This window comes from Camelus bactrianus, chromosome 19, assembly GCF_048773025.1.
Source record: "Camelus bactrianus isolate YW-2024 breed Bactrian camel chromosome 19, ASM4877302v1, whole genome shotgun sequence".
Lineage (NCBI taxonomy): Eukaryota > Metazoa > Chordata > Mammalia > Artiodactyla > Camelidae > Camelus > Camelus bactrianus.
In genome coordinates, this window is record NC_133557.1 from 15,943,066 (window position 1) to 15,964,340 (window position 21,275).

The 21,275-nt window shown below is 44.8% G+C and overlaps 1 non-coding gene across 1 annotated transcript; it reads right to left on the minus strand.

Moving 5' to 3' along the window:
* Positions 1-19,467: 19,467 nt before the first annotated feature.
* On the minus strand, positions 19,468-19,540 carry TRNAA-UGC (transfer RNA alanine (anticodon UGC)). Its single transcript has one exon. It is a non-coding gene; the product is annotated as a tRNA-Ala (tRNA).
* Positions 19,541-21,275: the final 1,735 nt, after the last annotated feature.

Below are 21,275 nucleotides of genomic sequence, written 5' to 3' on the forward strand. Positions count from 1 at the left end.
CGAGCTCCTTGATTCAGCAGTAAACAAAGCCAAGTGGGACCCTCCCCTCACGGAACCTCCACTCCACCTGCGAACAGATGTGATTCACTCTGATATGGGTGCAAGTGCTGTGCTTACCAAACTGATGATGGGGAAAACGTGACAGAGTTTGTCTACATGATGGCGAGACAGAGAGCTGAAGATGAAGGTGATGAAGCCATCAGACTAACAGTCAAGTGATTCCCCCAAATAATGGGACGACTGAAGAGAATTTGCCTTTTTCATATTGGGCATGTCAGCAAAGGATGTTTCTTTCCCTTTGCAAACGGATCGGCCGTGCTTTGTAGATGACAGCTTGTTGTTTGCCTAGTAGAGTTGCCTGCTCCCCAACTTCACATCTTCTGCAGAGTATTTTTAGTGAGACTCAACTAAAAAGAGTTTTAATACACACACACGCACGCACTCGCACACACACACACACACACACACAGAGCAAAGCTGGCTGGGAGGTACAGCAACCACCTTTGGCAACTCTTCAATCATGTGATCTTTTTGAAGCTTTTGCTCAGATAGGAAACTCAGACCCCTGCAATCTCGTCCCCACTGGAGCCGGACGGAGATGGGAATAACACAAAACCCACATGAGGGGTCTCCCTGCAGCGGCCAAGAAAGCACTTGTGACTGTGGCAGGAAATGAGATCTTAAGTCAGCGCATAAAACAATCAAATCCATCAGAGCCTTGGAATGGCCCCTCATAACTCAGGGACGTCGTAGCGCTCTGTGCACGGAGGCAGCCGTGGAAGGAGTGACGGACTGAGCTCAGAGTCTGCTAAATCCATTCTGGCAGCCGGAGGAATATATTTCCAAAGCCAAGTCACATCATTTTCCCTGAGCTCATTTGACTGCGGGCTAAGAAGCTCTTGCGGAAAACAAAGGGATGGTGATGGGGGTGCTGGAATAATGAATATTAATGAACCTAATTCTGTGGTTTGCGGTTGGTCTAGTGCTGGTAGGACATGAAGGCAAATAAAGAAGAATATATTCAAGTTGATGTTTCAAAATGGATGGACGGTCTTGGCCACCAATCTCTCCACCCAATGCAAGTTTCCTGTGTGCCTGCCATCTGCTTGCTACCAGGGTTTGGCAAAGTGAAGAACATGCCACCCTCTGTCCTCAGGGAACTCCAAGTCTACTGGAGACAGAAGTGTACAAGTCACCATGACAGTTCCGGGCTAAGCTTTCCGTTTTAGGAGACACACACAAAGTGGAGGAGAAGTCTAGGAAAGCACCCTAGAAGGTGAGCTGCTTCACCCACACCCCCACGCCTCCCCCAGACATACTGACTGGCTCTCCTTGAAGCATGAGCTTGAGATTTGATGAAGGCTGGCTGGCACTGTAAAGGTACAATGACCAGAACTCCTGATTTCCCAATAAAGTCTCGATTGCACCCATCTTCCTTGTTGCCTCTGTAGCAGGTTGAATTGTATGTCCCCCAAAGATATAGCCAAGTCCTAACGTCCAGTACCTGTGAATGTGATCTTATTCAGAAGTGGGATCTTTGCAGATGTGATCAAGTTAAGATGAGGTCATCGTGGATTAAGATAAGCCCTCAACCCAACAACTGGTATCCTTAAAAGAAGGTCATAGGATACCATAAAGATACAGAGACGCAGGCACAGAGTGGAGAAGACCATGGGAAGATGGAGACTGACATTGGAGTGATGGGGCTGCGAGCCAAGGGAGGCCAAGGATTGCTGACAATCACCTGAAGCTGAGAGAGGTAAGGAAGGCTTTTTCTCTGAGCCTTCAGATTCTTCTCTCCGGACATTGTGACTTAAGGCTTCTTGCCTCCTGAATTGTGAGGGAATAAACTTCTGTTGTTACAAGTCGCTCAGTTTGTGGCACTTTGTTACAGGAGTTAGGAAATGACGACAGCCCCCAAGCTTGAATTTTGATTCTGAACATGTGGTGTCTGTATTTCAGTGTTCTCTAGGATCTAGAATGAGGCTGGGAGGATCACTTCTCTCGGCCTTTCTTGCCCTTCCCTCTCCCTGCCAAACCCTTTCTGGATTCAGTTTTGGATTAGAGACATCACTTCCACCTCCACTTGATGGGGACAGCCCACTGATCACACAGTGGGGAGACGCACTGCAAAGGCCAGGCACTCAGCAGACATCCGTTAACTGGGTTTGATTTACAATGGGTTCTAAGTCAAGTCTGAGTTGACCATTCCTCCAGAAATAGCTTACTGACTTCTCTGATTTGGATGAGGCCACAACCTCATAGAAGGTATGTTCAAACCTACTAAAGAGAACGATTTTCATAACTATCAACACTCAGTTTTCGGGTAGCACCTCTAGACTGCTATTTGCCAATCATATTAGCATATACTTCGGGGAAATTTTTGCATTTTTATCTGGATCTATAAAAATACTTGGATCCTTTGACTCAATAATTTCACTTCAGGGAATTGGTCCTGAAAACAACCCCAAAATGCAGACAAAGTTGTTACCACAGTGATGTCATAACAGTCCAAGAACAGAAAGCGATCAAAATATCCAACAGGGGAATGATTTACTAAAGCATTACAGTATATTCATGGAAAAGAATATTATGCAGCTACTTAAAAGAATGACCTTAAACATCATGTAGCAACATCGAAATGTTTGTAATATGATGTTAAGTAAAAGAACCGAGTTTAAGAAATCGTGTACCATGATGACAATTATGTTAAATGTCCACTGAAACCTTGCTGGAAGGAAATACGCCAAAATGGTCATTTGTATTTGTGTTTGTCCTTATAAAAGCTCTTCTTTCCATCTCTGCTTTTGGAGTTTTCTGTAACGAGTTCCTATTTTTAAAATTTAAAATACGAAAGATTAGTCCTGGAGAATCATTTGCTTATGGGTTATAAATTGGTGGAAAATGGCAAATCATTTTTTATCTATTCTTTAGTTAAACATCAGCTGCTATTCCACGTGTATGTGTAAAATCATCTTGCCTATTTCTACTACATGTTCTATAATGAAGTCACCTTCCTTTAGACTAGGACCTCTGGCCACCCAGTCCAGCCCACTGCCTGTTTTTGTTAATAAAGGTTTATAGGAACACAGCCACATGCATTTTCTTAAGGCTGCATTGTGACAGCAGCGTTGAGCAGATCATATAGACTGAAATATTTAATCTCTGGCTCAATACAGAACATGTGCTGGCCCCTGCTTAAAACATTCTTCCACTCTGCCTTAAGGTAATTTCAATTATTCTTTTCCTCTGTCATTCCTGATAGGAAAATCTGAGTTTTTGGAATAGGCAACTGACATGAACGGATTCATTTATTCATTCATTCATGAACCCAAATCTTGACATTTTTTATATCAGCATTTATGACCTGATCGAGTTTGGGTTTGGTTGGAGGGCTACTGTAGATTGTTGGAGAATTCAGAATTTGTGTCTTAAGTCCTGACAGCCAGGCCTCTGGACAGCCCCTGACGCCATCTCAACCCAACAGGTTCTGGATAACCAACTCCTGCCCTCATGCTAAACCCACTCCACCTCCTTAAAACAAAGATCCAGGCTATTGGGCTTGTTGCCATCCACTCCAAAGAGAGAGACAATTGAATTCGATTAGTGATGTAGCAGGAAGGGTGCTTCTCCAATGACGGCGTGGTCTTACCCAAAAGCAATTCAAGTTCATTAAAATCACTGTTATCTGGCTCTCAATTAAGTGTGATGATAATTTAATTAACAATGCTCCCTTAATTGTCGATGGCAGGAAAGGAGACAAGCAGGCTCCACGGTGGCTAAGGTGACTTACCCTGAAATATAGTCAAAGGAGGCTTTCTGAACCCGCCAGCCCAGGGACATTTCTTTGGCAAATGAAAGACCTGAAAAAAGTAAGCTTGGCTCTGCTTGGAGAATCTAATTCTGATCTGGAATGGTGAGGCCAGAGGATTTACACCAGGATGCCGCAAATGAAGATCCTAGACCAGTTTCCTTAATGCTTGTCATTCATTCATTCCTTCATTCATTCACTTTCTCTCTGTCTTATTCCCTCCCTTCCTCCCTTCTAACCTCTATTAAGTCCTTATTCCTGTTCTATTAAGTAACAGGTCCTTTGTAGGTACCAAGACTTTGGCATCAGGATCTCTCTCCCCATTCCTTGTACCTTCCACCTTCAATCACTTTTTCATGGAGACACAAGGTTTGGGCTTCCACCCCTGAAATGGTCAAAAATTTGGTAAAAAATACATACGTATATTTTCCCAGAAGACTTCCGTAGCTTTCAGCAGGTTCTCAGAGAAGTCTGTATAAGGTTAATACAGAGGTTTCCAGAATCTTTAAGAGTATTTCTCAGAGCAGTGACCCACAAACTGGTTAAAATTGAAAATTCCTGGGCGCCATTTAGAGTTGGCTCTCTGGCAGGTCCCACCCAGGAATCTGCATTTTTAAACACATACACTTATCTAGAAATCCCGGATGGTCAAGGTGCCAGCTCCAAGCTGTGGTGACCTTTGAAGTCCTGGACTGACATCTTGCTGTGATCTTGCTGGGATCTGGGTTTGGAGTGGAGCCGGGAGGAGCTGGCGGGGAGGACCCAGGTGGCTGCTCTCCTGCAGGTGTGAACACGATAGATTTCTCACTCACCTAGCCTTTTCCCTTGGGCTTTACTCTGTCCAGGGAGCCAGCCCAGTTGCCATCGTTCTCAATGACTGTGACAGCTGCCGGGTGGGGACATGTGAACTCTGAAGCTCGTTTCAAATACCAGGACCAGCTTTCATTCTGAGCAGCCGCAGGGGTTCTGTTTGCAAGGCAGACCCGAGGCCTTTGAGGTCAGGGTTGCTGTTTCCTCCGTTTGGGGGCAGAAGGAACACAAGTTGCCCTTTCCCGGGCTTTCTGCAGCCTTGTTAATGTTGGAGTTTGTGTGTTTGCTTATGCTTTACAAGCCCTCAGGGCCCTTGGGGTCGGCTTTGGTGCAGGGAGCTCAGGGCTGTTAAGCGGCTCTGAGGACCCCAGGCAGGAAGCCCCACTCGGGCCCTCCTGCCTCTCCTCTAACTCATTGTGAGGCGCAGGATGGCAGGGACCCTGCCTCGTTGTGTCCTTTTGGCCCTGATGTGCGTCACTTTGCCAGGCCCAGAGAGAGTGATCTTTCTGTTTCTCCTGAATGCCCCTGGTGAATGAATGACTGAATGAAAGGGTCGCTCCTGGTCTGAAAGGACTCTGTGGCCGGGGCTGGGAACGTCGAATTCCTCTCTCCCGCTCTTGCTCAGCAACTCCCAGGATGTGAGTGACAGAAAGCCACGCACAGCTCAAAGCCACCTTGGGGGCTTCGTGGGGCCATGAGGTCACCAGGAGAGTGTGGCTTGTGCTCCGAAACAATTAGCCTGACTTGGGCTGCCTTGGATTTTGTTAAAACATGTGCCGATTGCTATGAAAACCATTTGCATGTAATCAATCTTCAGCTGCAGAGAGCTGTCTAGTCCAGGAAGGCCTGTCACCCTGGCTGTTAGAGACGCTGCATGCAGCTGGGGACTCCTCCACATCCCAGAGTCCACGGTCCCCGCACGCCCTTCCCCAAAGGGTCCATTGTGTGAGTTATTCTCCCTCTGATGGCTCAAAATCCAACGGACCTATGTGAGGACTAGGTAAGGAAGGATGTGAGACAGAGCAGGGGAGGGCCAGGCTGAGAAGAATGATGCGGACAGGGGTGAGGGTCCCTGACGTGTGGAAATGGCTGACTGCACTTCCGCCATCACGGCTGGGTTTGCTGGGGCGGGGGCGGGGGGTGTCCCAGCACAGTCCTAGTGCGGCCAAGTCCTCACTGAAGGAAGGTCCAGTTATACCAGGTAAAGTGGCCATAGGCATCTGCAGTCGGCATGTCTCTGTGCTTCTTATACCTCAGTCTCCTCATCTGTAACATGAGGTCCTAGTGGTTCCTGCTCCAGCAGGCAATCGGAAGAATAAACAAGAACAGTGCACACAGGGCAGCTGGCACAGTGCCGGGTGCGTGGTCACCGCTGATAAACAGTCTCCGTGGTACAAGGCCCGCAGGGGCACCTGAACGCCCACGGGGGGGTTCTGCTGCTCCTCTTCCTGGTTAGCAGCCCTGGCTGGTATCAGAATCGCCTGGGGAGCTGTTTAAAAGTATATACTTCCTGGCCTCACTGAATCAAAACTATCCAGCGGGTCATGGTCTGGACATCTGTGTTAAAAAGAAATCTTCTGTTGATTTTGATCCATTTGCATGCTCGAGCCTGTTTCTAAATCTCTCAGTGAGCTCTGGGCAAGCATCTTGCCCTCTTTGTCTTGGCTCCTTCCCTTTCCCTGATGCCACACCTGGCTCTGGCAATCGATTTTATAGCAGGTCAAGGTAGAAACTTTTGGTAACTCCAATGCCTAGCTTAGAGTTCATTTGCATTTCTTAATAAAGGTATTTCCATTAGCCAAATAACAGAGATCTCATCTCTGCTTATTCCCATTGTGCCTTGGACCATTTGTAAGTCTATACTTGAAATACAAGGCATATCCATTAACTTAGTTTCTTGTTTTATAAGCTTGTGTTTGTGCTTCCATTTCAGCCAGAAGATACTCGTGGTCACTGCATACAATTCCAGTGACTCGAGATGTAAACTTAAATTAAATGAACCACATTCCTAATTTTTGGATGTTTAGGTAGCTTACAAATGTTTTTCACGGTTACAAATAATGCTGGAATGTATCTCTCCAAACATATGGCTTTTCTATATTTAGGAATTTTACTTTGAGTACATTCTCAGAATTATCACCAAGTTAAATGCACAAACTCTTGTCCTTCTTCTGGAGATGCCTTGCCAGGTTTTTTTCTTTTTTTCCTGAAAAAGTGTTGCCAAAATATACTCTGCCTACCAGTGATTAGTGACAGTTTCCTAGCCTCCTTGCCAGCATTGGGTATAAACATTTTACTTTGTATTCTTACTAAGTTAATAGTTAACTGTGGCACTTCATAGTTGCTTTATTTGCATTTTAAAGTGAACTTGAGACATACCTACTCCTCAGGTGCTCCATACACATCCCTGTAGAATTCTGTCCTTTGTAGGGTAGATGTCAGGTAATTGTCCCAGGTAAGGACAATACCACCAGTGTCCTCTCCTTAGCCAGCTGTTTTGTGTTCAAGGTTGCCATCCTGAGGACTCAGGTTGATCAGATGCTCATGAAACCAAAGGAGCTGGACAAAGGGGCTTCTCTGCTCCCTGGTCCAGGGCCTGGGTTAAACAGTGGGACATTTACCTCCTAACTCTCTCCACGCAGCCCCGTGTCTTAGCCTCTCTGCCTTTCAGCATCTGCGTTGACCCTCACATTGGTCCAAACAGCCCAATACATTGCTCATTTCCTTCATTAGTTAATTAATAATTCATTCAATCATTGAGTATTTTTTTTAGGGAGGGATAAATTGGAAGTTTGGGATCTGCAGATACTAACTACTATCTAGATAAACAACAAGGACCTACTGTATAGCACAGGGAACTATATTCAATATCTTCTAATAACTTATAATAAAAAAGAATATGGAAAAGAATATATACACATATATGTATAACTGAGTCACTCTGCTGTACACCAGAAATTAACACAACACTGTAAATTGACTAGACATCAAAAAAATAAAAATCATGACAACTGAAAAGAAAAACAAAAAACATTAAGTACTTATCGGACACCTACCATATGCCAGGCGATATGCTGGGGCAGGGCCTATAGGAGTGAGGGGAAAAAAATGAAAAGACAAAGCAGACCTTGCCTGCACAGACCTGACAGCCCAGCAGGAAGGGAAGATGTTTACTAAGTTATCACACACAACCATGTGTCACTCTCTGTCCTAACCCCTGGTGGGTCAGGACACCTCTTCTGTGTCGGGGTACCCATGCCTGCTCTCCTTGCTGCCCCGAGCCCCTCACCCCATGGCTGGCTCAGATGTCAACTTTTCAAGAAAACCTCTGAGAACCTCTAATAAAGTATCACCAGGTACCCCTTCACACCAGTGCTCACGAGCTGCCCCTCCCGGCTTTGTTTTCCTCTGTAGAGCTTACCGCTCTCCATCACAGACGCGTATGCCTGTGAGCTTATGGTCTCTCCCCTTGAGGACATGTGAGATCAGCAAAGGCAAGACGTCTGTCTGTTTTGTTCACTCTCATGAGTGGTGCCTAGCACGGAGCAGCCTCTTAATAAATATTTGTTGAATAAAACAGCAAATGGATGGATGAATGGATGAATGAATGCTTCAATGAACGGATGGGTTTTATTCTGATTCCCGCTTAGGGAATTTGTAAGACCCTTTCTGGCTGCAGTGGGCCTGGGGTGGGAAGCTGATAGGCAAGGAGCAGGGGAGGGAGGGTTGAAACCGCCTGTCCACTTTTGGGTGCTTCCTGTGAGCCTGATTCTCACTAAGTCATCTGACACTCTGTTTCTAACTGATTAACAACAACAGTAATAAATCAGTCTTTCCTAGGGGCCCTGGCAAAGTCGTGCTCCCTGTGACCAGACCAGCAAGAGAATCTCAGAGCCAAGGCTTCTGGTCTTCGGGGAGGAAGCCCCTGTGCGCGCAGGCACAGGCTGCCACCGATTTCCAAGACACTGAAGGATGCCCTGTGGGGGCAGAGCCAGTCAGCCGGGAAGGCTGCGATTTCCTGTCTGCACAATTAACATCACTATGGAGGTGTAATCTCCTTAATTAGTTTATTTCATCAAGATTTGATTGAAGGCTTTTGTCAGCTGCCTCCATGGCCTCCCTCTACCTAAGGCTCCTGAATAGTAGGAAGCGAGATACCGTCTGACTTGGCCCCTCCTAGAGACCAGCCCATAAATAAAACATCTGGGCTGGGCGGGGAGGGGGCGGCCAAGGGGCTCTGAGTGGGAGTCCACTGATTGATACGGACAGGAGAGTGTTTTCTTAAGTGAGGCAGGCAGTGATTTCGGCTCTGGACCTGGGCCCTGATGTATGGGGAGGGAGGGTGGCCATGGGGCCGCTGAGGGACCAGCCTGCAGGCACGTCCTCTTTTTCCTTTTTTTTTTTTTTCCCTATTTCCTGACTGTACTTCACTTAGGAGAAAGAAGGATAATTTATGCCTCCGCAAGTCTTTTCCTAACAGGTTCTAACAGATCTTACTGTCACAGACTTAACCAACAACTTCCATGATTTTACAGTGATGTACAGAGAGAATGGGGTCCACACCCAGTTCAGTCCTTGACTTGACCAGATCTCACCTACTGGTCTGCATAAGGAAGGTTGGACCAGACATCCGAGGGGTCGGTGGTCCCTATACTCTTCCCGGGCAGGCATTACTAATCACTCACAGCTGCTGACCTAAGAGGGCGCCCTCCCCTCACAGTGCCCAGGATGCCACTGTCAGGAGATGAGGGTTGGTGCAAGAGAGTTGAAACCTATTCTCCATCCCTGGAATTAATGATCCTTTTTAGCCTTAAGCTTTTCTCTGATGATGGCTGGGGGAAAAAGAAAAAACGAAAGAAGAAAAAAACACATCTCAGTGAAATCTCTCCCTTGGAGATAAGAGAGTTAGTGAGAAACGAAAACAGCCACCACAGCCTAGAATTTGAAGGGAAAGTCTTTGCCAGAACGACATTCACTTGACAATATGCAGAGGGGGTGTAAGTTTTAAGAAACGCCCAGTGGTGGCACAGGACAAAACTTTGAAGGCACAAGGTAAGCATCAAGCCAATCAAAAATATTTGGGATGGCAAGCGGCCATCCACAGTAAGCAGAAACATCCTACTGTTTATACAATTGTGTTCTATTTAAACAATGGAACACGATATGCAACAAGACTGAATAATCCACAACCACACGCACAAGTGAGGATAAATCAGACAATGGAGACGATGTTAAATGAAAGAAGACAGACACAAAAGAGGCCGTGTAGTACGGTTCCATTGATTTAAGGCACAACAGCAGGCTGCTCCATGGTGTTAAACATTAGGATGCTGTCCTCCTGGGCAAGGTGGTGACTGGGGAGAGGATGTGAGGATGGCTTCCGGGAGGGGTCATGTTTTGGTTTTTGATTGGTTCTAGTTTGGGGAAATTTTCTCCAGCTCTATACTTGTGATAAGAGCACATCAATAGAAGGTTTAAAAAGTCTTAGGATCCGGAGAGGCAAATCTGCCGGTAAGAATTCCCAGCATCCTGGATCCTTGCCTCCGCTCACCTTGGCTTGCCTCCTCACCTTCTTGGCTTGTCACATCTCCCGGCGACCTGCAAGGGGGCACTTCTCCACTGAGGTAGCATAGCAAAGAGGGAAAAAAACTGAGGGAGGAGTCAAAACCCTGGACCTGATTTCAGCTTTGCCACATGTGGGCTGCGTGTTCTTGAGCAGGCTTCGTACATCTGTGAGCTTCAGTTTCCTTTCAGGGTCTGATGAGTGGGACTTGGTCCCTCCTTCCTGTAGGGGTGCTCGGTACCCTCCCTCTCACCTCTTCCCTCACATTAGTCTTGTTGCACAAAAGGGCAGAGAGGTGGGTGCTGTGAGCTTGTGGCATCAGGCAGCGGTGGAGAGCAGAGCCTCAATAGTTCTAGATTCCTCTCATCTTTCAGGGAGACTGACCATAAAGGCAAGCAGACCCAAAGACCCTTGTTCAAGTCCCTAGACTGATGAGACAGTTACCTGGGGGGGTCTTCCAAGCCAGACTTCCCCTTCCAAAGTGAAACTGGTCAACTTGTGACTAGCAGAGACATCTTCTTAGAAACGTGAAGTCTTGGGGGCCATCCCCCAACGCTCTGGGGAGAATGTGTGCTATTTAAAAACTCTTTGGTGCCTCCCACATCACAAATGTATTTAAACTGTGCTTGAAAGAACAGTTCAAAACAAAACAAAACAAAATAGGCTGTTGAAATTGGGAGGAAAAGAAAATCTCCCCATCCTGAGAAACCCAAGGGGTTAATCCTCTCCTGTGGCTAAGGAAATGCCAACAAGCCTTTGGCAACCTTCCTCCTTCTTTATATAACAACACTTCCAAAAGCTGGAGCTAGAATCATCCAGTAATGCTTTTAATTTGTGTGCAGTTGGGAAGAGGCCAGGATTTAATCGAAATCGTTAGAATGGCTTTGCTTAGAGTAGCTGAGTGCTGGCAGTAGGGCTGGGCGGCCAGGTAGCACTGGAATAATTAAAAGCAATACCTAAGGTCGTCATCATTGCTTGAGTTCTTCCACATACCAGGGTTCAGAGTAAGAAGGGTGGAGTGGAATAGCATTTTTGTAGCTGAAATCAAATCGGTGCAGAGTTACTTTTCTATTACGCTTCCATTTTCCCTCTTCCCATCACCTAATTAAAGGGGCTGGGGCCCCACGTTGGCTTAATGGGGCTGAGGACCAAGCCCCGGGGACTGGCTGTTCCTCAACCAGCCCAGGTGCTGGAGGTTCCTCATCTTGTTCTGCTCTGGACTGTGGGAGGCCTGAGCTGGTTCACCCGCCTGAATTACACACGCTTCTCAGCTGTGCAGAGAACGTTCCAGTCGCCCCACCTTCCCTGGGTAGTCCGACCTTCTTGAGCCCCATCCTCCAACAAAATGTGGAGAAAACAGGGACAGGCAGTGGGATTTCCCTACCTTTCCTCGTTCCTACTCTCCTTCTAAGGGGAATCCTGTGTCCCAAAGCCCCCAGACAACAGATGGTCAAGATTAGGAACCATGTCCCTAAAAGACTGAATAATTCAGGTAAAAAAAAAAAAGCACATCTGGGAAGCAGAGCTATCCACCTGACTTATTTATATGTTGTAAACACTTACATGGGTCACAGGGGACCCAGCAGATGCCAGTCCCGTTACTCACTCCATCAACAAGGGTTTATTGACATCTACAAACTATTCTTTTCTCTTCCTCACAGAGATGAGGGCTTATGCTGAGCTCTAGAGTGAAGATGGAAGAGAGAGAGGGGTGAGGCTTCTATTCCGAGGCCAAGCTGGTGAAACACTGACTAGAGGCAGGTCTCACACCGGGAAAGGTTCAGGGCAGTGGGGCCAATAGGGAATCTCTCTGAGGCCATGTGTCACCTATGGCATCAAGGGCAAAGGCCTTCACAGGTACGCAAGTCACACTGCGGTCCAGCCCTACTTTGTTTTCAATCTGAGCTCCTCAGAGAAGCAGGCTCACTGCTGCCGTCAGGTGGCAAGAGGAGGACTGTGATGGTACCTGGGAACAGGTGTGCCCGCAGACGTCAGGTACATCGGCTCTTTCCCTTCAATGAATATCCCCATGGAGAAGAAAACAAACAGAAAACTATGACCTTGGTGCTATGGTGATCTCCATTTAATGTGCCAGCAAACTGGGTTTAGAAAAGGAGAAGATGATTGAGGGTACAGATCCCAGAGGAAGGAGCAGATGATAAAATCATGAGCACCAGTTACCTTTGGCAAAGACATCTCTTCCTCGGGAGGGGGAGGAGAATGGACAAAGGCTTGGAATACTTACTAATGAAGGGAGTGTGAATGAAAAAATGTTGCCTGCCCTGTCAGTAAACAAAAGGATGCTGCAGCCATGAAGTCACTATTGTCACCCCCAACAGTGCTCTGAGAGGACTCAGGATGGGAAAGAACAGAATCCTGGCCCTAGAGAGCTGAGGTGCACATCCCAGAAGTGATTTCAATGAGCCAGACTCTTGCATGTTCTCAGACACAGAAAAGCACTAAATTCCTTCACTTGAGATACCTGGTTTTCTTTATTTAATAGTCATCTTTTCATGTTCTGGCTACCTGGTCTTTTTGCAAAAACTCCTATCTATCCTGGCTCCTCCCTTACCTCTTTGGAGCAGTCCCTCAGAGTGATCCGAGAGGCTGTCTCCTGGGCTTGAAGTCCTCCGAAAATCTGCTGAATTAAATGTAATTCTCCACTTTAGGTTGTGCGGTATTTTTTCCCCAGTCGACAGGAGTCACGTGTGGGATAGAGGAAAGATAAGATGGAGGACTTTTGCCAAGGTCACCTTGAGTTCTCCAGTTGGGAAAATATCACTTATCTATTGCTGGATATCAAGCTGCTCAACCAAATAGTGGTTTACAGCAATTTACCTCTTCTCCGGCTGCAACCAGCTGAGGGGGCAGCTGGGACAGCGATGAAGGCTGATCTCTGTCTCTTGGTGTGGACTTTCATCTGAGGCTTCTTCAAACATGGCGGCCTGAGAGTTTCAAGGGGGTAAGGGTAGAAGCTTCAAGACCTCTTAAGCCCTGGAAGGCACACACTGTCACTTCTGCCAACTGCTATTGGTCAAATCAAATCATGAGGCCGGCCTAGATTCAACGAGGCAGAGGAATAGGCTCCACCTCTCAATGGGAGGAGCTATATATCCCAGGTACAGAAAACTGTGATTTGTTGGGGCCACTTACAATCAGCCACCTATCACAAAAAGGAGGGTAAGAGGAATGGATGTGGTTGAACGTTGTGGTTAGAGCAGGTGAACTAGAAAGTGTTAGAAGTGGATTCTAAGAGAATTCCATGGGAAGATCAAGCAAGGACGTGTTTATTGTGTTAAACATCTTAGAGGCATTTTGCATTCATTTGGAGAGTCATCCCACCTTCCAGGCTCAAGTCTGGACTCCTGAATGAGACTGTGGGCTGTGAGAAGACAACAACCATGACCTAGACAGGAGCTGCACATGGTAGAGGAGGTGCTGACCACTGGACCCCACATTCCATTTCCTGCCTGTGTCTTTTAACCCCCAGGTGCTACCTAGGCAGACATTTTCAAGATCCCGTGGGAAAGGCAGTGAGCCTGAGAGTCTCTCTTCCCTGAAGGCTGTTTGCTCACCTGAATCCACACACAGGCAGCCTTTCCCACACTGGGTGTGCCCATTGTGGAATGTCGGGGCTGTCAGGGCTTGTGGCTGAACATTTTGACCTTGGCAATAAGATGGAGTTTGTTTCTCAGGAGGATACACTCATCTGGGCTACTGAGTGCTAATAAGGTCCCTCAACTGCAAGTCTGGGACATTAACTCAATTGACAACCAAGGTAAAAACATCCAGGAGATGCAGTGCGTCTCAAAGGGGAGCAATGGAGGCAAAAGGAAGTAGCTCCTACTGAAGTGAAACTCAGAGGCTCTGGATTTAACGGAAGGAGGATAAAGCCCAGATCCCAGCAAGTGGCAGTGGTGGGTGTGTGACCTCAGGGGTGTAACCTGCTGGAAGCAGGGACTTTCTATCTGCTGCTGCAGGTTCCATCTGCACAAGAGCCTGAAAGAAGTTTCCTCACGTGTTTGGTCTGGCTGTATATTAACTTTGTGTGTGTGTGTGTGTATACATATATATGCATATATACACACATATATCTTTATATTAAAATACCTTTTATATTTATAATAGTATATATTATATATTAAATATATTTTATATTTAATATATAATCATTTATAATTATATAATTATATTTATAACATATTAATAGATAACATAAGTATATATTGATTATAATATACAATTATATAAGATTATAAATATAAATATTGTAACTATAAATTTAATTTATAAATATAAATATAATTTGTAAAATTATAGTATTCATTTATATATAATATATTTAAATTATATATTAGCATTGTCTGTTACATGGCTTAACTATGTATATTTTTGTGTATATGTGCATATTATATATGTATTTATACACACATCCATACCATTAGAGTGTATACCTAATACTCATTAAGACTGAATTCTCACCACATTTGTTTGGTTGACAAGTCACTTCTCTCGAGTCTTATCTTGTGCCGGAATGCTCCTGATTTCCTTGCCTGATCTCCTATTTTCAGCTCAGCCCGCAGCAGCAGATGCCATCAGTACCGCGCCCACACTCCCTGGGCCTTCCCTGTTTGGTGTCCTCAGTCCCAAGGCTTCCACCTGTCGGCAGCTGCACCCCTTTGCCCGAGAGCTGCTCGGACAGGCCCCACTCTGCCCGCGCGCACTGCAGGCTGCAAGAGCTCCCTACACCTAGCACTGGTCTTGCGATCGGTGACTGGGTCTGGCCCTCCGGGTGGAGGCCCAGCTGGCATCTCTCGTCTTCTCTCACGTCTCCTCTGGGCCCATGAGTGAGCACACGCGTCAGACTCCAGGTCTGGTGGTTGCCTTTGACACGGAGGCATTTTCCTTTAGCAAGCGGGGGCAACAAATGGTTATAACAGCTTATACTTTGATATTTTTATAAACGTTTTTTCTCAAGAAAATTTCTTTGTAGTTAACTGTAGATGTACAAAGAAAGCTATAACTTAGAATTTGGTTGTGTTCTTTGAGGTTTTGTATTTTTGGGGGATGATTCATTAATTTTTCTAAGTTTTACCAAAGTTTGCAGCTTACAGAACAGGGGTATTTTAAATCACATAACTGCAGACAAATTGGAGCAATATTCTTCTAAAAGTTCCTCTTTTTCTTTATTATTAGGTGGTTAACGTATTAGGAAGAAACAACAAAATCCTGTACGGGCTTTTTCTAAAAATTTCAAGATTCTTTGTCCAAATTTTAGATTCTCAGAATCAAAGCCTTTTACAGATTAAAAAATATTTTTCATCCAGTTCTCTAGCTTTGCCATGCCCCCTGGCTCCCCATCAAGATTCTCTTAGTTATGCCCAGCAGCATTTGGGTGGCTCAGACGGCCACCACCAGGTCACAAGAGGACCCTTAGCACTCACAGAGCTCCACGTTTCCAATCCAGGGCCCGACGCTTTTGGTTTTTGTCGGTGGAGCCATTTCTCCTTCCATGATGGGCGCTGTCCTCTGTTTCGCCCAAAATGAAAGGATTAAGTTGTAATCCCATACCTGAGGCCAGTTCTTTTGTCAACGGTGTGGCAGCAACTTCATTATTCTCCTACAAGGCAGGGCTGGAGCTGGTTCAAGCACTCCACCAATGGTCAGCAGGAGAAAAAAAAAATCATTAGAAAATCAATTTTCACTTAATTGAAGATTCTTCCTCCACACAGGAACAAAGTGGGATTTATCACCTCAGTTGTCTCCCAGCCTGGGTAATAACCACATTTTTGCCTGCCTGGGGTTTCCTGGGTAGATAAGATGTCTCCAGCATCCAGGAACAGCAGTATCACTCACACTGACTTCTGGGGGTCTGAGGGTATCCAGGAAGGCAATAACCTGGGTGATGAATCCACTCAGGATGTGGGCAAAAGTTGCTCCACCAAAGGATGTTGAGAAATTCTGCTCAGGAGTAGAATTAATAAAAGTGAGAATGACCTACTAATATCCCTCTTTCTGCAGAGAATTTAAAGTAAACTTCTTCCTAGGGCTGCTTTTTATCCTTAGCATTTGCTACTGCTTACGGCATTGAGACTCCCAGGAAGTGCTGAGCCAAGGACCCCAGCATTTGCTGGGACCCCAGCATCAGGAGTGCCATCAGCACTGATGGGGATCATTCTGGGGCCCTGACACCCCAGGAGCTGCTCTTCCCTTCTTCCATACCAGGCTCCCCTACAAATGGCCACTTTGGAGACCAACTCTTCCCCCAAGACAACCCCTGCTGCCAGTTCTGGGTCTAGAGTGTTCCAGGGTCTGTTCACTTCCCAACCAATTGGTCTAAAAGATTCAGTTTGCAATAAGAAAGGGAATGGATCACTGGGATAAATCTGATATGGGTGAACTTATCAAAGTTCAATAAACATAAAAGTGATGAATTTTGAAGTCACATAATTAACTCAGGATTACATGAGCAATAACTGAGTAATTACACCTTTAATAATGCATTGAACTTGTCAGGAGTACTCATTCTGCTCAAATTTTTTAACAAGATAGCCTATAGCAAGTGACTGTAATTAGATACTGCCTCTGAAAACATCGACAGGTCCTAATTGATACCTTTTATTACAAAGTTAGATGCCAAACATTGCTGTTGACTAGACTGAGGAATAAGATTAGCTGTGTTAGGATCATAATACCTACTTGCAAGAATCTCATGCAAGTGGGAAAAAAAAAAATCCAGTTCAACCCATCAATCACCCACATTAAGTTGGTTCAAGGTTGCACTGGTTTGCTCTAAATTACAGCCTGACGGCAGCTGGAACTGCGGGTGCTGCAGGGTAAAGAAACTGGAAGCAGAAGAGGGTGGGGATGGAGAAAGGGTCCCTCCCTGCTTCCCCTCTCACAAAGATGGCCAGGAGAGACGGGTCTAGGAGAACGGAGGCGGCAAAAGGTCTTCATGCGAGGAGTGAAAGGAGACAATATATATGTTTTTACCTTTGGATGATAGATTTTTTTTTTCTCACTTCAAGGTTGATCTTCAGGGCTTTTATTTGCTGTTTTATATTTTCTCTAGAGTTATTTGAGAGATGACTCTAACCTTTGTAAAGATAAGAGAGAGAGGCTATGATTTAGGGGTGCTGGGAAGGTTCCCCATCCTCGGCTCCAGCCCTCGGATATCGTCTCCGTGTGTTTTTCCCTAGACCCCAAACTCCTACTATACAGGAAGCCTTGAGAATCCTCTCAAGGAGGCAAATATTTTAACTGGAATCAGAGGGCACATACCAAGTACTTCCAACAGCCCACGAGAGGCGATCTGTCTTGGTGGTTAAGAGCCTTGTTTGGATTCAGCTCTGCCGAGGTTCCCAGCTAGGTGGAAGGGAAACGGGCAGCGGGAGGTGGGGATCAGACAAGAATTGTAACTGCTCTGTGTCTCAGTGTTCTGGTCTACAAAATGGCCTTACAATCTGGTATCTGCAGGACCAGGGCATGCATACAAATAGAGACACTCCTAACCAATGACTAAATATTTTAAGAAACTCTTAAAGCAAATATTTTCTATCCTTCAACTTTGACACATACACCTTCAAAATGAAAATGTGTAAAGCTATATCATATTTATATGATTAAAAGACATCAAAATAGAAAAGATGGCTGAGTTTAATTATTGCTGCATTGGTCTGAGTGTGCTGTTAGTGGAACAGGGGTATCAGGTGAGTAACAAACTAGAGGCATATGTAATTCATACATTATTTTACACTCATTCTGTAAAATTTATTTAATCTTTCGATTGCTTGGCAAAATTGCTGATGATGTTATTATAATCAGATTTTCACATAATTTCTTGTTCTATTGGCAAGAATGACCTAAACGATTATAACATAAATGTAATTTATTCAGAGTGTATATATTTTCACATATTCATATTTTATATTCATCAAAAATGCAAACTAAAGTCAATGTTGGAAATGTACATACAAACGTAGAAAAATTTTAAAAAGTAAAATGTAAAAAAAATTAAATGTTTTGAAAACAGTATTCTAAAATATTGAAAAGTACTTATTAAAAGCAAAAGGAAACAGAGAAAGGTTATTTTAAAAAGCAAAAGGCAAACACCTTAAAATGAGTAAGTATCGATTATCCAATAGCAGTTAAAGTTGCATTTTTATTTATGAAAAAATTAAAATTTTGTGGAAATTTTGGAAAAAAAACCCGACCAGGCTGGGATTCAGTATTCCTCCAGTTGTTTGTGTGCCGTGCCACAGCGGTATCACGCTTTCTGTATGTTATGTCTAGACTTTCGTGTATTCAAATTTCAGAGAAACACGAATTGCTTAACATTGCAAAATATTCCATAGCTGCTATGTGCGACTGTTGTGAATACTGTGCTGATTTGAGAATAACTTGAGAACGCTAAATTGGAATACAAAAAGAAGCAAGAACATGGATGCTTGTCACCACCAGGAAATGATCCTTGGATGCAGAAGAATCTATAGCGTTCATGTGGATAGGAGAGATTTGACAAGCCAGTTAATTTATCTTTTCTCCCCTCTCATATCCTTTCCAAATTCAGAGCAGCGTCCATCTCTGAAGATGGCAGCAGTGCAACCCGCAGACCTCATGACATTCAAACACAGCCTCCTTTGATTTCAAGGTCATCCACTGGGCAAGAGTAGTGACAAGCATTTCCCTGGGGATCTTAATAACATTAACCATGAGAGTGGCTGGGTTAGGGCACTGGGTGTTGCATGACAGGAGCACTGTGAGTTACTTACAATCTTTATTTAAATAAACTTTTTATTTTAAAATAGTTTTATATTCACAGAAAAACTGTGATGATGTTACAGAAAGTTCATAGATATCTAGTCTGCTCTGTTTTTTAGCATCTTACGTTATTAATACGGCATCTTTGGTACAATTCATAGACCAGTAAGTAGTGCATTATTATCAACTGAAATACTTTGTTCAGATGTCCTCAATTTTCCCCTAATATCCTATTTCCAGTCCAGGACCCCATCCCAAAATATCACATTATACTTAGGAGTCACATCTCCTGAGGGCCCTCCTGCATGAGAGTTTCTCAGATTTTCCTTGGGTTTGACGGCCTAGAGAAATTTGAGATTTGAATTTTGAGACTGAATTGGGATTTGTCTGATTTTTTGTAAGTATATTTTCAGTATGAAACATAGTTAAATTAGCATTCTGGATAAATAGCAAATACTTTTAAAATTTTTTTTAATTTTGGGGGGCAGAGTTAGTTAGGTTTAATTAATTAACTAATTTTTAATGGAGGTACTGGGGATTGAACCCAGGACCTCGTGCATGCAGGGCATGTGCTCTACCACTGAGCTCTACCCTCCTCCCTGACGTGTTTCTTATGATTCTCCTGGGCTTATGGATTTTGGGAAGAAGACCTCAGAGATGGTGTACCATTCTCATCACACGATACCAAGGGTTCATACTATCAACAGGCCTGATTCCTGTTGATGTTGAAAGGAGGGGGACTGACTGAGTAGAGCTGCAGACCTGTAAGGGTGTGGATGCTAGGACCAGAAGGTCTGGGCTCAAATCCCAGCTCTGCCACCTGTAGGTCATGTGACCCCGGGCAAGTCATTTCACCTCTCTGCGCTTCAGTTTCTTCACCCGTCAAATGGACATATTACATACCGACCTACACCACAAGTTTGTTTTGAGGATAAAATCAGTATGCGCAAGGCATTTAAAACAGGCGCTGGCCCACATTAAGGGCTATATAAATTCGTTGCTATTTTTACTAGATGCCATGTACCATGCCAGGGACTTTCATGGGATATCTTTTTGCCTTGTATGCAACCCAGTCAGGGCTACTTAACTTACATTTTCAAGACAAAAGCAGACAAGGAGATGCTGAAAATGAAGGATGCTTGTGTACTGGTAGGAATGAACTTGGCATGTATGAACACAGTCCACTTTGGGCAGGCAGAGGGATATTAGGTTCCGAGGGACTGGAAACTGCTGAGGTTTGGAGGGTTGGTGAGTAAAGATGGATCCCAAATAATGGGATGTAGTGACCAGAGACCGTCTGGGACTATAATCCCCCTTTCTCACCACCTACTGTGTGACCTTGGGAGGATAACTTAAGTACCTTGAGCTTCAATTTCCTCTTCTGTAAATGGAGATAAACTGACCTTCCTCCCAGGTATATTATATGTTTAAATGCATTTACATGTAAAAATCATTTATCTTTATAAATATAAAAGGCATGTTTACATGTATTTCTTTTTACATGTTTACCTTTATTTGGTTTATGCCATCTTTCTTCAACTCTAAGGTGCTGTTGTTTGTAGTCCCCACCATCAATTAAACAGCAGGTCTTTGGAGGCCTGGGAAATACTGCCACTTTAAATGTAAATGTTAAATATAAAATGAATCCTCATTACAGAAATTATCAAATAAGAAATGAAAGTCCTTCTTAGAACTGACAAATGGAACAGTAGAATCTCATTAAGTATCTCTCCCTCTCTCCTCCATCTCTTCTGCGGAACGTTCCTTCTAAATTACAGACCAACTCCCTGGGACTTGGCCCACAGCCCTGGGCTTGCCCAGACTCTGCCTGTGGTCGCCCGACAGGCAAGGCCTGCAGGAAGGGGGGTCTCAGAATGGTGCTTCGGTGGACTTTCAGCTCCAGGGAGGTAGAAACTGCCTTAGGGGGTGTGCAAATTCCTCAGCTTTGAAGAATTTCAGAGTTAAACATCATTAAATCATTAAACAGGACACGAGAAGGGAGTTAATACGCAGAGAAGCAAAGCTAATTTGGACTCTCAGGTGCCTAGCTGAGAATTGCCCACTTAAACTCTGACCCTTTAATTCATAGAAGCATGTTCTGGGTCCCAGAGATGACTCCCCACCCCCCGCCTTCAAAGTCTGGTCCTCTCTGATGGCCAGGGCAGAGGTACCGAGCCTCAGTAGAATGCCTCTTGCCACCAGGAAGGCTCCAATAATAATACGCCAAGCAGAGAGCAAAATTATCATTTGCCTCTGGCAACTCCCCGGCAGCCTCTGATTTTAATGGATTTTCAAATGCAGCTCTCTTTTGCTGGGACATCCCAAGATTTG